We start from the raw sequence: 12,452 nt of genomic DNA on the forward strand, positions 1-12,452 counted from the left end.
GGAAGGGAAGGGAAGGGAAGGGAAGGGAAGGGAAGGGAAGGGAAGGGGATGAAATGAACAAAATGTACAATGAATTTTGTTGTTGGCGTTGTTTTTAATTATTTATTTAGTTTTCAAGGTAGTTTGCCTTGGTCCCTAATCTATGTGAGATAACCAAACTGGATTTAAACTGGATTTTTTTATTATTATTATTATTATTTTTTTTTATTACTGCCAAAGAACTGCCTGCCACCACCAAAGAAGTATTCACAAAAGTCTTCTAACAGGGATTTGCTATATTGGTTTTCCTAACAGAAAATTTGATTTTTTTTTTTTTCAACAAAATTATTGCCTGTTCTGTTTTATGTATATTTTCTGTACTTTCATGACTCCGGGGAAAATTCCAACCCAGCAAGCCCATTCAGTTTGCTACTATATTTTCTTTCTTTGCATTGTTTCCCAAACATAAACACTAATAACAACTTCTGGGGCTCCCAACCAGGCTCCCAAGTTTAATAAAGCCTACATTGTGAGTCTTTGCCATGATACATTTCTTCTTATTTCAAAACAGTGGTGGGAAACAAATGAGAGCCAAAGAATGCATTGACACAAACTGGGGATTTCTGCATTACCTGTGGGGGTGTTTGAAGGGGAGAAAGCTGGGCCTGCAAAAATTTGATTACAGCAGATATACTAATATACATGTATGGTTTATAGCCTGTTTTCCTCTCTCTCTTTCTCTTCCACCTCCCTAATTCCCTTTCTTTCTCCTTCTTCATGTTTACTAATATTTCTTTCTTTATTATTTACAGGAGTAGCTTTTATCTTTTTACCACTGAATTGATTTTAATTTTCTTTCCCTTTTCTTCCTTTCCTTTTTAATTCCCTTTATCTTCTCATACTCTTTTCTCTTCATTTTTCTCCTAGCTCTGTCTTTCTCCATGGGAGCTCACCCTTATCCCCAATTTGCTGTGAAAACACAGAAAAAAAAAAAGGTTTCAGAAGCTCTTGTCAGTCTTAGGAGAAGCAATATTCTAGGCCAGCTCCTTACAAAACATAGCCCTTTTGTTTGGCATGTGCTGGCTCACCCCAGTTCAGTGAAGTGGCTTTGTTTTAGGTGTAGATAATATGTCTGGGCTGCCTGGCAGGTGCATCTTACAGTCAGTGTCACTGAGCAGTAAATTCTGTAATTACAGGTCACGGAGGTGGAGTTCTCCTTTGATGTGACTTTTTTTGTTGTTGCAAGCGGATACAATTTGCCTGAGATATCAAATGCAGATAGCAGTAAAAATTTAATTAACAAATCAAAGCTTTTATCTAGTGTTTTAGAACTCAAGCCAACAGGTTTCTTCAATCTAAAGACATCACAGAGAGATACGGAGGGGTGAAGGCAGTGCCTTTGTAGTGTATACAGCTTACTGCTTTTTTTTTTTTTTTTTTTCCTTTTTTCTTTTTTTTTTTATGATTCTTGCAAAGATAAAGCTTTTTAAGTTGTTACTTTTTGGTTTGGAGAAGCTTTTAGATCTTCTCCACAAGCAGGGATGTGGTTCATTCTCTGCTTAATTTTCATCACTGTAATTTTACAGTGCAATGGTAATTTTCATCACCATTTTCTCTTATGGTTCTGCAGATTACTTAGCAGGAGAAGATGGAGAGTGCTCACACGCCTTCCTGCAGCACTCTGAATTCACATGCTGGCCTACTCCTCTCATGGTGAGCCAGCCAGTGGTGCTATCTGTTGGCCTAAACAGCGAGGTACAACATTTCTTCCATAATTCACTTACCTGGTTCATAGTGGAAGCCTGACTGAAATTAGGTTGAAAATTGGCTATTATGTTTGCATATGTGGGGAAGTTACTGTTTGCTTTCTGCGGATGCTGTCATGATTTCAGTGGTGAGGTCCAGAACCTGAGAGTCTGAGTCACATCACTCATTCTGCTAGTAACTCCTGGGAGCTGGGGGAGCAGCGGTCTGCCCCTGAGGGTGGTGTGTGTGTGGTTACCACTGCCCGTGTACTGAAAGAAATGCAAACGTGCAATGAAATTAAAAAATAAAAATAAAAAATCCACATGCTCAGTGCCACATTTGCTAGAAGCCATGTGTCAGAGCACCCCAAAAGCACATATGATTCAACTATAGGGAGGGATGTATGGATGACCAGAGGAGATTCCACTCGCACTCTCTCTATCAATAAAAGCAATTGTCTTGCATTTACGAGTAAGAAGCTTCTCAGAAATTATTTCCAAGGATGGTTAGAGACCAAAGTTATAAAATGTTGCAGAAAAGATTAAAAAGGAGCACTGCAAACTACAGCGACAACAACTAAATTATCTCATGAGTTCACTGTGCTGTTATGTATTTGACTTCCCAAGACTGAGATGAGCTTCAGGTGAAAACACGCTGTACTGTAGGGAACACAGACTGCCTTTCTGTGGGTTTGTGAAGGCAAACTGTCATATGTGCACTGCCTGTGTGTTTCCCAGTGCATGTGGGATTGGCCCAAGCATTTCTACAAGCATGCACACAAAGATCTTAGTTCAGAAATATATACCAGTGTCAGATAGCACTTAGGAAAGCCTTAAGTACAGCAACACTTAATCAGGGTCTTAAGGACCTTCCTGAAATGAAGCCAAAGAACCTGAGTCAAAGACCTCTGGAGTCAGCGCAATGCCATGAACATGTGCTTATGAAAACATACATTTAGAGGTGTAGGCCTTGAATTTTAATGTGCAACTTTTGATTTCTGATCTGACTGCTAATGAGACAGCACAAATGATTTCCTATTGAGCACAGTGAAGCAGGGCAAGACTACTAGTGAACTAATAGTACAGGGCATTTATAGCACAGTTACCCATTTCTAGAGTATAAATTGTTGGGCTATTGCTGTTGCAAAGACATCAAAAGCTTTCTAAAGCTGTAGCAGGAGTCTAATTAAAAAAAAAAAAAAAAGAAAAAAGAAAAAAGAAAAAAAAAAGATGTCCATCCTTGTGTTTAAAGTAAGCCAATTAACTTCTTGACATTTGCATTACTAGTTCTGAGGCTTTGATTGAAGTACCCTGTTCCCCAGATATCACCTCACAGGCTAAGAAAAAAGGAGGAAAGAGTTCAAAGTGAATAATTACCTGTTGATGATGTATTATATTTAAGGACTCTGGCTGTGGATTAAAGCTAGTTCTTGAGTTGTTAATAGCCTGCAGTAAACAACTAATGAATCAAAGAAAAGAAGAAAAAGCAACTATAGTTGAAGAACATTCCCATTAATACCAAAGGCCAAATTTGAAGTGTTAAATGTAACACAATAAAATGTAGTCATTTCATGCCAGGGTGTATAAGAATTCAGAAAAATAGTCACAGGTGAATTATTAGGGATTGTCATTTAAGCTTTGTTCTCCAAGCACTTTGATGTTGTGCACAGTACCGGCTTTTGCATCCCTCTGTTTTTTTTTTTTTTTTTTTTTTTTTTTTTTTTTCTGCAGTTTAGTTGCAATTTTTATGTGGTGTAATAAAGAGAAGAGATTTGGATATTAAGATCTGTACCTATGGCAGCGGTGACTTCCACATTACATTGTGGAAAGAGTATGCTTCCAGAAAGGAGAATAAAAGCTCAAAGGAGGAGGCACAGAGCGGGAATTGGAGAGAAAACAGTTGAAAACAGCACAGAATAAATTGTATAACTACAGGGGTCTTTCTCAATTTGAACTACCGAGAATCTTGATAAAACAAAAACCAAGTGATTCAAATAGGTATGATGGGGAATTATTGCAACATACTTTAGATAAATAGATGACAGTAGGGCTTCTGTCTATGGTCCTTCGTCCCTGCCACATCCTCTCCTCAACAGAACAGCACCTTTTTGGCTGCTGGTAGTTGTCACCAGAGCAGGGGTTCCATTTGTACAAAATGGAAACCTCATCTGAGAAGCATTAAAAGAGAGCATTGCTTTTATTTAAAAGTGTGAGAATTGAGGTCATTTGTGAATCCCAGACTTTTCAGGGGAATATAATTTTTCTCTTTGAAAATTATTTTAGGAGAAAAATAACACTGTGACGAACTGAAAGCTTGCAGTCCATTAGGGTGATATGTACGGCACAGTGTTAAATGACTTTTCACCTCTTCTCAGACCTTAGCTTTTAAAGCTGCTAGCTCTCCACAGGTTCATGCACGGGGCTTAAGAACTGTCTGAAAGCAAAATGTGGAATATGCACGTCCACTGAAAAGCTGGCAGGTATTTCCAAAGAATCAATATATTTTAAGAAAAAGAAAAAGAACAAACAAACAAACAAACAAAAACACCAACACTACTAGAGAAAGTTAATGGTGCCCTGTGAGTGACCCACAGGAAATCCTTGTCTTTCTCCACTTTCTGGTGGATTGGGTTAATAGTGCACCTTTCCAAGCTAAGTTGTAAAACCAGTCTGGCTATTCAGCAGCCACCAGTCTGCAGCAAGTCTGAATCATAAGATTTCAGTTAAAGACAGCAAACATTTGTACTCCACTCATTTCAAGGAAGAGCGCCTGCATTGACAAAACACATGCCATTAACCTTACAGCACAGAAGCAAGGCTCAAGGTTTCTGTAGGAAAGGTGATGGCAGGAGCTTAGAGTCACCCCCGCAGGAGAAAAGACATATGTAGGGAGCTCACCCTTAATTGCAAAATGACATCCCGTAGGAATTACTTACTTTTTAATAGCCAACACTGCTTTTTTTTTTTTTTTTTTTTTTTTTTTTTCCTACCAGATCAAGTCACTGGTTCAGCATTAGGTCCTTCTTAGCCATCCTCTGGCCAGCATCACTCTCTGAGTGAGTTGGCTCTCATCTCAGAAAAAGGATTTCTAATATAAATCAAAAAGCAAAACTCAGCCTAAAACAAGTGCTTTTGAGGTGGAAGAAAGAATGTGAGAAAGGGAGAATGAGGCAACTCATTAAAAGACTGAAAAAGGAGGGGGTACATGTGACTGTTGGGAGCAAAACTTCGCTTATGACATGTAGGGGTGCTGCTGACATGTAGGATTGCTGCTCATCTCCAGGCACGTAACTGCTGAGGGACCTGGCACACTTGTATTGTATTGATACCAGCATTGTCTTATCTCCTCGGGGCAAGAGTTCATTGTATGATAACTTTAGGATTAGACAGAAGACTGAAGTGTCTCTACTTCTTCTACTAACTACTGGGATTTGTGTCATCCAGCATTCACTGTCCCAGATAGGCATCCTGTTTGTGGCTGCTGCCCCATGGGAAACATTGAGCCAATTTGGAATTTCCTTGCCGCTGGAAGAGGACTTCCTTCCCCCACTCCATCATCTCCCATGCTCCTGGCTATCAGTTCCTGCTACTTACATTGTGCGAGCTCACTGGACCTTCTTTGAGCCAGTTTAATTTACAAATCCAGCAGATGAATAGTTCATCAAAAGAGTAAAATTGTCTCAGGGAAGTGTTCAATGAGCATGGAGCTTCTGCAAGGGGGTAGCACCACAAGGTTCCCTGAAGGGATGGAAGAGCATGAGAGAAAGGAAAGATGGATGAGACCTGCACTTTTCCACACATATGTCCTGTAAAACAGCACCCAAAGGCATCTGTCTGAGTTTCCTTCAAATCCCTGTAGAGAATCAGTCAGCCTGAGCTGGCGAAGCTGAACTGCTCTATGGGAGTTTCTACACAGAGAAACAGAATAATGGACATGGACTAGAAACCAAACTTTGGGAAGTTTAAAGTTGAGTGAGGTAAATTCCAAGTATAATCCTGAGCAGTGTGGGTAGATGTTTGTCATTATGCCTGTATTCACTGTTTCCCAGACTCTTGAAATCTGTGCTTCCTGTCCTGACAAGTGACAGCGCTCACCCCACTGCCTGCTTGCTCCTTCCATGGTGCTAATCTTGTCTCCAAGCTATGTGCTTTCTCACATGGGACATCACAGTATAGCAGATACTTGGCTGTCATGTTGGGTTTTGATGAATGAAATATCAGTGAAATATGTGGTTGGACCAAATGGGAAGCAGATAAAGTAAATGCAGTAGTTAGTTGCTGCTCCAGTGCAGGTGGAGTGTCCCAGACACTCTAGCAGCTCACCCTGAAATCACCTTATGGTTGGGCTATGTGTTTACACACTCGTGTTCTTCTTTGCATCAATAAAAGTTGTGAATTCACTTAAAATTAAAAGGGAGACCAAAGAATAAATGAGAGGTCTGTCTGCATTCCCTGGCAATTGGAAATGTCAATTCAAAGGAAAGCAAGGGTTTGAGGGTGGCTTTGCTGAGAACATGTGGGCAAAAGTTAGTGGCCAGAGTGTTTCCTGCAGTGTCATTATCTGCTGCATTGCTGTGCTTTTCTGAGAAGGCAAGGAGGACACAGGGTTGCACAGGCTCTGTTCTGTCTATATCAGCGTGGTACCCATCTGTATTGACAAGTATATGTTGAGAAGAAAGCTAGGCAGATATTTCAAATGTGTTCCCTTGCCTCTTTCCCACTTCAGATAGGTACCGTGTATGTATGCAAAAAAATTGTTTGTTTGGGGTTCTTGAGTGGACCCCATTATTGCCATAAATTTGCCATTTCCATGTCCTGTGCTACCCTTGTTCTCTACAGCTCTTGCTGCTTGCTCTGGGGATTGCATCTTGCTGAGTGTTTTGTGATTGACTCTCAGATCTCTGCAAAGTCTCAGGCTGGCTTTGCCAAAGTGTGGTGTTCTACCGCGTTATTTGTATTGTAGTCAATGCCTGGAGGCCCCTTTGTGCTAAGCAGTGTCTCTGGCTGGTACACACACAGCTGTTTGTCCTAAGGTCCGAGACGCACTCTCAAACCACTGGCCCTGCCTCTCCAGCGCAAAATGTTCTGAGCCATGGTTCAAGTTAATATATTCCAGTTGGCACCGGCATGAGAAAGCTATCTTGTTCAGGGAAAAATGTATTATTAAGCCCAAAGCAAAGACACAGGCACTCTTTGGTGATGGTGTTGATTATTCAGAAAATGTCATTCCCGAGTTTGCCTTGTTTGCCAAGGATGGGACATGTGTTAGTAATTGACAGTGAACAACATGGATCTCTTCTATAAATGTCTGTTTCAAAACACAATTAGTAATAAAACAAGGGGTCCAAGATGTTCCCTGGAAGATCTAAAGCTGTACCTCTTTTAAAACTGTTATCCCCAGCAGGCAAGACTTGTCGTCTCTCCTCTTCCAGATTGCTTGTCTTCCTGTAAAATCTCAGGCCTCTTCCCCATTTCTGCTTGTCTTGTGCCTTAGGGTTTTTGTTGTTGTTGTTATTGTTCCTTCAAGAGACTTCTAGCTGAAATCTATGACTTCTGTTTCTTTAGCACTTCCTGCTAACATTCATGCTAGCCTTGGTTGAACAACACCAGTAATGACGTAGAATGGTTTTCAAGGACCTGAAGGAGGAAAAGTTCTAAGAATCTTTTTTCATTGTTCCTATGGACCTCTTCTTCTTAGTAATATTACACATAGTTATAGTTATCCTAGTATGATAGGTCGGTGAAAGAGTCAGAGGTCTGATTCTGCTCTCATGTCACCACCACTTTAATATGAAGCATTAGTTCAGGTGGCATGTTTTCTGAAGACATCAGTGGGGTTAGAATAAATCTTAGCATATCAGCCCTGAGAGATTTACAGCAGAAGAGTATGAACATGCAAATATTTATGCAGGTGGGCAGACCTGCAGAGTCTGTTGTTGTCACAGACTTGGTTGCATGAAGAAGTTACTGGTCTGTGGTGATGGAGGTAAGAGCAGGCTTCTAAGAGACCTAAATAACACTCAGTAATGAATGGTAAGGAAAAGACAGTGCAGAGTAGGAGAAAGGTTCTACCTGTATGAAGCAGCCTTGTAAACAACAGTGTGGGGTTTGCTTGTTTTATATTTGGAAGGGTAGGATTATTTGGTTGTTTTGGTGGCTGGTGGCCTTTTTCATGCATGAGACTACGAGTTCAAATGCCGTTGGGGTGTAATGACGTGTAGGGACATGCTAGAAGACCAACCTTCTGGTAACCTGGCTTCATCTGTGAGCTAGCAAGCAGAGGATGAAAAAGAGGTGCAGATTACAAATACAAAGTTACTTTTTGCAGTGTCCTTTTTTGATTGTCAGTGTCTTCCTTTCATGTCTTGCTGGACTCTTCATAGCTGTGAGACAGCTGTGTAGGAGAAAAACTGGTTTACATCTACTTCTGCTTTGCATGTTCTTTCCAATGCAATGCTAGTTGCTGTGATCCACCCCCAGTAAATATTAGCTAACTATTGCAATATGTTCTGTGTAGGGTGTAGCCTAAAACAGAAGCTGATGTAAAATACCAAATCCCACTTCCCAAGCAACAACTATGGCCAAATTGCTCCATGCTTTACGTGGAGGAGCAGCCCAAAGAGCACGAAGGTCGGTAGAAATATTCCACCTGACTTAAAAAGGTTTGGTTCAAGCCTTCCAAGACAATGTCAGGTGATGTTTTCCCCCCAAAGGTGAACAAGGCTTAGGACACATTTCTGAGAGCCTGACCTGTCTCTTTTATCCAGTCTGGCCAGGAGTGATCCCAAACCAGAGATGTCTTGGCTCAGAAGAAGAGGTAGTGCTTGGCTGGGAATGGAGCCAAACCTTCAGCTTTTTCCCTTTGTCTGAAGCTGCTCAGTCTCCAGGGTGTAGAGCTTTCTCTGGCCCTTGGATAGGAGAAGGCAAGTTAGTCTTTCCATGCAGAGTCAATATTTGTTAAACTGCTTTTCTAGTTTGGATTGGGTGTTTTCTGATTCAAGGGGGAAAGAAAGGTAAATTACTAAAAGAAACACTTTTTGGAAGGAGGTGGGGTTGAGTTACTGTTCTTATCTACTTCATATCAATGTAAACTCAGTCTATAGGTTCTAGTGCAACCTAGAAGGTTGCGTTCCTGCTTCTCTGAAACCACAATTTGAACAAAAATGGATTTAAATTCATATGTTTGCCTCACCTTTTATGTACTTTGTATAAGGATGGCCCAGCCTGACAGCATCACTGGCTACTAGAAAAGCTGAGGAATTGTTCCATCAGGGCTCAGGCACTGTGACCACTACTACAAACAAACAAACAAACAAACAAATAGACACCAACCAGCCAAACAATAACAAAATAGAAGTAAAAATATCCAGTGCAAACCAAGGAACTACCATGGTAATCACGGACAGAGATGGACCATGTATTTTTATTCATATATTTTCATATATTTTCAACTCAGAGTGAAAACTTTCTACTGCACAATTTCAAGACATGAAGAAAATGCAATGGTAAATTAGATAAAGTTAAGTAACTTCTTCTGTTTTTATTTTCACCTCTCTCAACAACACTCTATGAAATTAATTCCTGGTTGCACAGTGATCATAACGCTATGGCGTAGGCCCCCAGGATCCACAGGTGATGGGTAACAACATGTTAGGGCCTGAGCTCTTCCTCTTTCCCCCAGTGTTGCTCCCACTCGAGCCATGGTTATCCATGGTGTAGTGGGAGAAGTATGGAGAGGCAGCACTAGGACACGTATCTCGTAGATATGGGTAATTAGGCATGACAAAGTTCATCGTTCCCATCCATTAATTGACTACTCCTATATGCTCTTCTTTCCAGTAGGAGCCAGAGACAACAATACAACATTATTGCTGACAGTAAGGCCTGAGTTGGGATATATGCGTCGTTGACAGAAGCTGAAATCTTTGAGGTATTTTCCATTGGGAGCCCAGTCCTGTCCCTCCTGGTTTGTTTATTATTTGCAGCTACGCTGCCTCAGTCTCTTGGCCAGCTGGCTTGTGTGCAAAGGGGATTCCTGGAAGAGCACTGGGAGGCTGGCTCGGGCCCTGGGGGGCTTTACCATGTCCCCAAACATGTGCTTGACACTGACATGCTGAGTGATTTAGGACCAAACACTTGCCATCTTTGCCTCCGTTTCCCTCTCTGTGAAATGCTGATGGTGGTACGTACTTCGCAAACTGGGTGAGGCTGTGCAGCTGCCAAGCTCCCCATGAGGCAGCAGCTGGCATTGATTAGCTGTGGTGTAAAGGCCTGTTACTGAGAAAGAAGAAGGTTGCTCTGTCACTGTGGCACAGGGGATATTCTCTGTCCCTCCATCCATCTTGAATGGGCAGTCTCGTAGGGGAAGAGTGAGAATCAGTTGTACACTTTGCCTTCCTGTGTTCAGATACAGAAAAAACTTGTAAATAAGGGGGTAATCAGCGTTTATCATCTGAGCTAACAGAAGATTAAAGTATCATTTGTTGCTCTGGCTCCATTATCTGACATTTTACTTTGCTTGCTTAATGGACACGTAATAAAAAGAGAACTAAAAATAGACTAATATTTCTCCTAGTTTATTTTCTTAGTGCTCACACTCTTTCTCTGTTGTTCCTTAGTCTTTTCAAAATATCTGTGGGTTTATCTGTGATTTATACATTAAGGGTCAACTTCTGCTTCAGTTTAAAGTCAAATACACATTTCCCATAGACTTTAACAGAATCAGAAGATGCCTTAATGCCTCACCAAAGCTTTTTAACGATGAAGATTTTTCATTCCTCAGAGGAGATGCTTTGGGCTCTTCTGACTATGAGCTGATTCATTACATACTTGTTTCCTGTTAATTAGAAGTGGGAAAAATATCCTTAATTCTCTCTTTCATGTAAGTTGAATAGCAAAAAATGCCTCATTTGTTCATGATTAATACTGATTAAACCATGGTCTTAAGGATTAGTAAATATTTTTTCTCTATGCAGGAAAAGTATACAGGCTAATTTGGGCAGTTAATTATTGCTAATCATAGCCAAAAAAATTGCAGCATGGGATAGTTTCTTTGTTTATCATTTTGAAGACTTCAGGTACCCCCCTCCCCCACCCCCCACCCTTTTTTTTTTTTTCCTACTGTAAGGCCTTGGAATCAAGTCTATAGCTGCATTATATTTGATATGGGTTACTAGGAATTAAGACTTTGACAACAGGCTCTCTGTCATTCATACCTTTTGCCGGGTGGGGTGTAGGTATGAAATCTCCTCTTTATAAAAGAGCCAAATCACATTACTGGAGAGAATCACATTACCGGGTTTCATGCTCTTGATGAATCTTGATCTCTGGCCTTGTGTTTGCCTCGTGATTGCCTCCAAGATGTGAAAGTGGAAACAGATTCAAGTGCTGTGAGGGCCCAGATTTCAAAGGACCAGGTCTCTGTGTGATAGAGTGCACAGCTAGCAATGCAGAAGGAAAAGGACCCACTGGAAAGCCTATGGTTACATGTTTTTTAACTCATGCAATAATCACCATAGCTTCCTTTCCTTTCTCAGTTGTTTCCCTGAGATTTTTTGATACTCCTGCACACAGGCTCACAGATTTCATGGCTCCTGGCAGCCCACCAGACTCTGGGGGAAGAAAAAGTAACATATGTGTGTGATGAAAAGAGTGAAAGCTTTATGGGATCAGTTCTATTTTCCCTTCCTCATAGAGGCACTTGCTTATCACCATGGTTTTCCTGAAAGATCAAAAATAAAGTCTTCCTGGCTTTGGAGCCGTAAAAAGTAGTTTTTACTGCAGAAACGTGACACTGTAAGTGCAAGTCTCTAATGCAAGTCTCATTATTTTGGTTCTTTGACATAAAAGAATGGCTTGGCTGCCCTGCCATATTTAATAGAGCTTTGTTACCAATATCATGCAAAGACTTTAATGCAAAATGAGCTTAACAAGTAACTGTGATAACACACCAATATCAATAATCTAAAGTGAATTACCTCCTCTCCCTTCCTCTGCTTGCCTTTGCATTTCTGTTCCAGGGGAACTATGAAATACTCCTGGGCCATATATTTCTCTGATGTGACTGTGATGCTTCAGTAGCAAGCATCTCAGCCCTCTAGCTGTGAACCACATGGTGCTCCAAACAAGACAGCAAACAACTAGGAATGTCAGCTGTGTCCCACCCTACTGGGAATTTCAGATTTTTCCGAGGACAAAATATTTGCCTTGGCTAATACTCCATAATAGTAAATACTAATAATAAAGCTGCACTTTCAAAATGTGTTTTTCTAACCTTGGAGTCTGAACACTGTATATCACACACTTTTAATTGAGCCTGCTATTGTTTGAAAATGGTTTGGGTCTGTTATTGTATTACCCTTAAGATTTAGGAATAGCAATAACCCAAAGAAAAACAGACTCCCAGCTGATTTAATCCTTGCTTTGAGGGAGAGTATCGATCAATCTTGTTTTACTCAGCACACCTATTTGACCATTACACTATGGGCAGACAGGGTGTTAGCATCTTATAAGAAATAACTACCTCTCTATTGAGAATCCAAATGCTTCAAGATCACCTATTATACTTTCCAATGCAGTGAATGAAGAACAAGTGGCCATAGTTTTTTAACTCCAGTATATTTTTACAGCAGATATCTGAAGCTGCATTTTTAGTGGCTATGAATCTGTTGGGTCAATGACTTTTTGCTCCTCTCCTCTCCTCTCCTCTCCTCTCCTCTCCTCTCCTCT

Source organism: Oxyura jamaicensis, chromosome 2 (genome assembly GCF_011077185.1).
Source record: "Oxyura jamaicensis isolate SHBP4307 breed ruddy duck chromosome 2, BPBGC_Ojam_1.0, whole genome shotgun sequence".
Lineage (NCBI taxonomy): Eukaryota > Metazoa > Chordata > Aves > Anseriformes > Anatidae > Oxyura > Oxyura jamaicensis.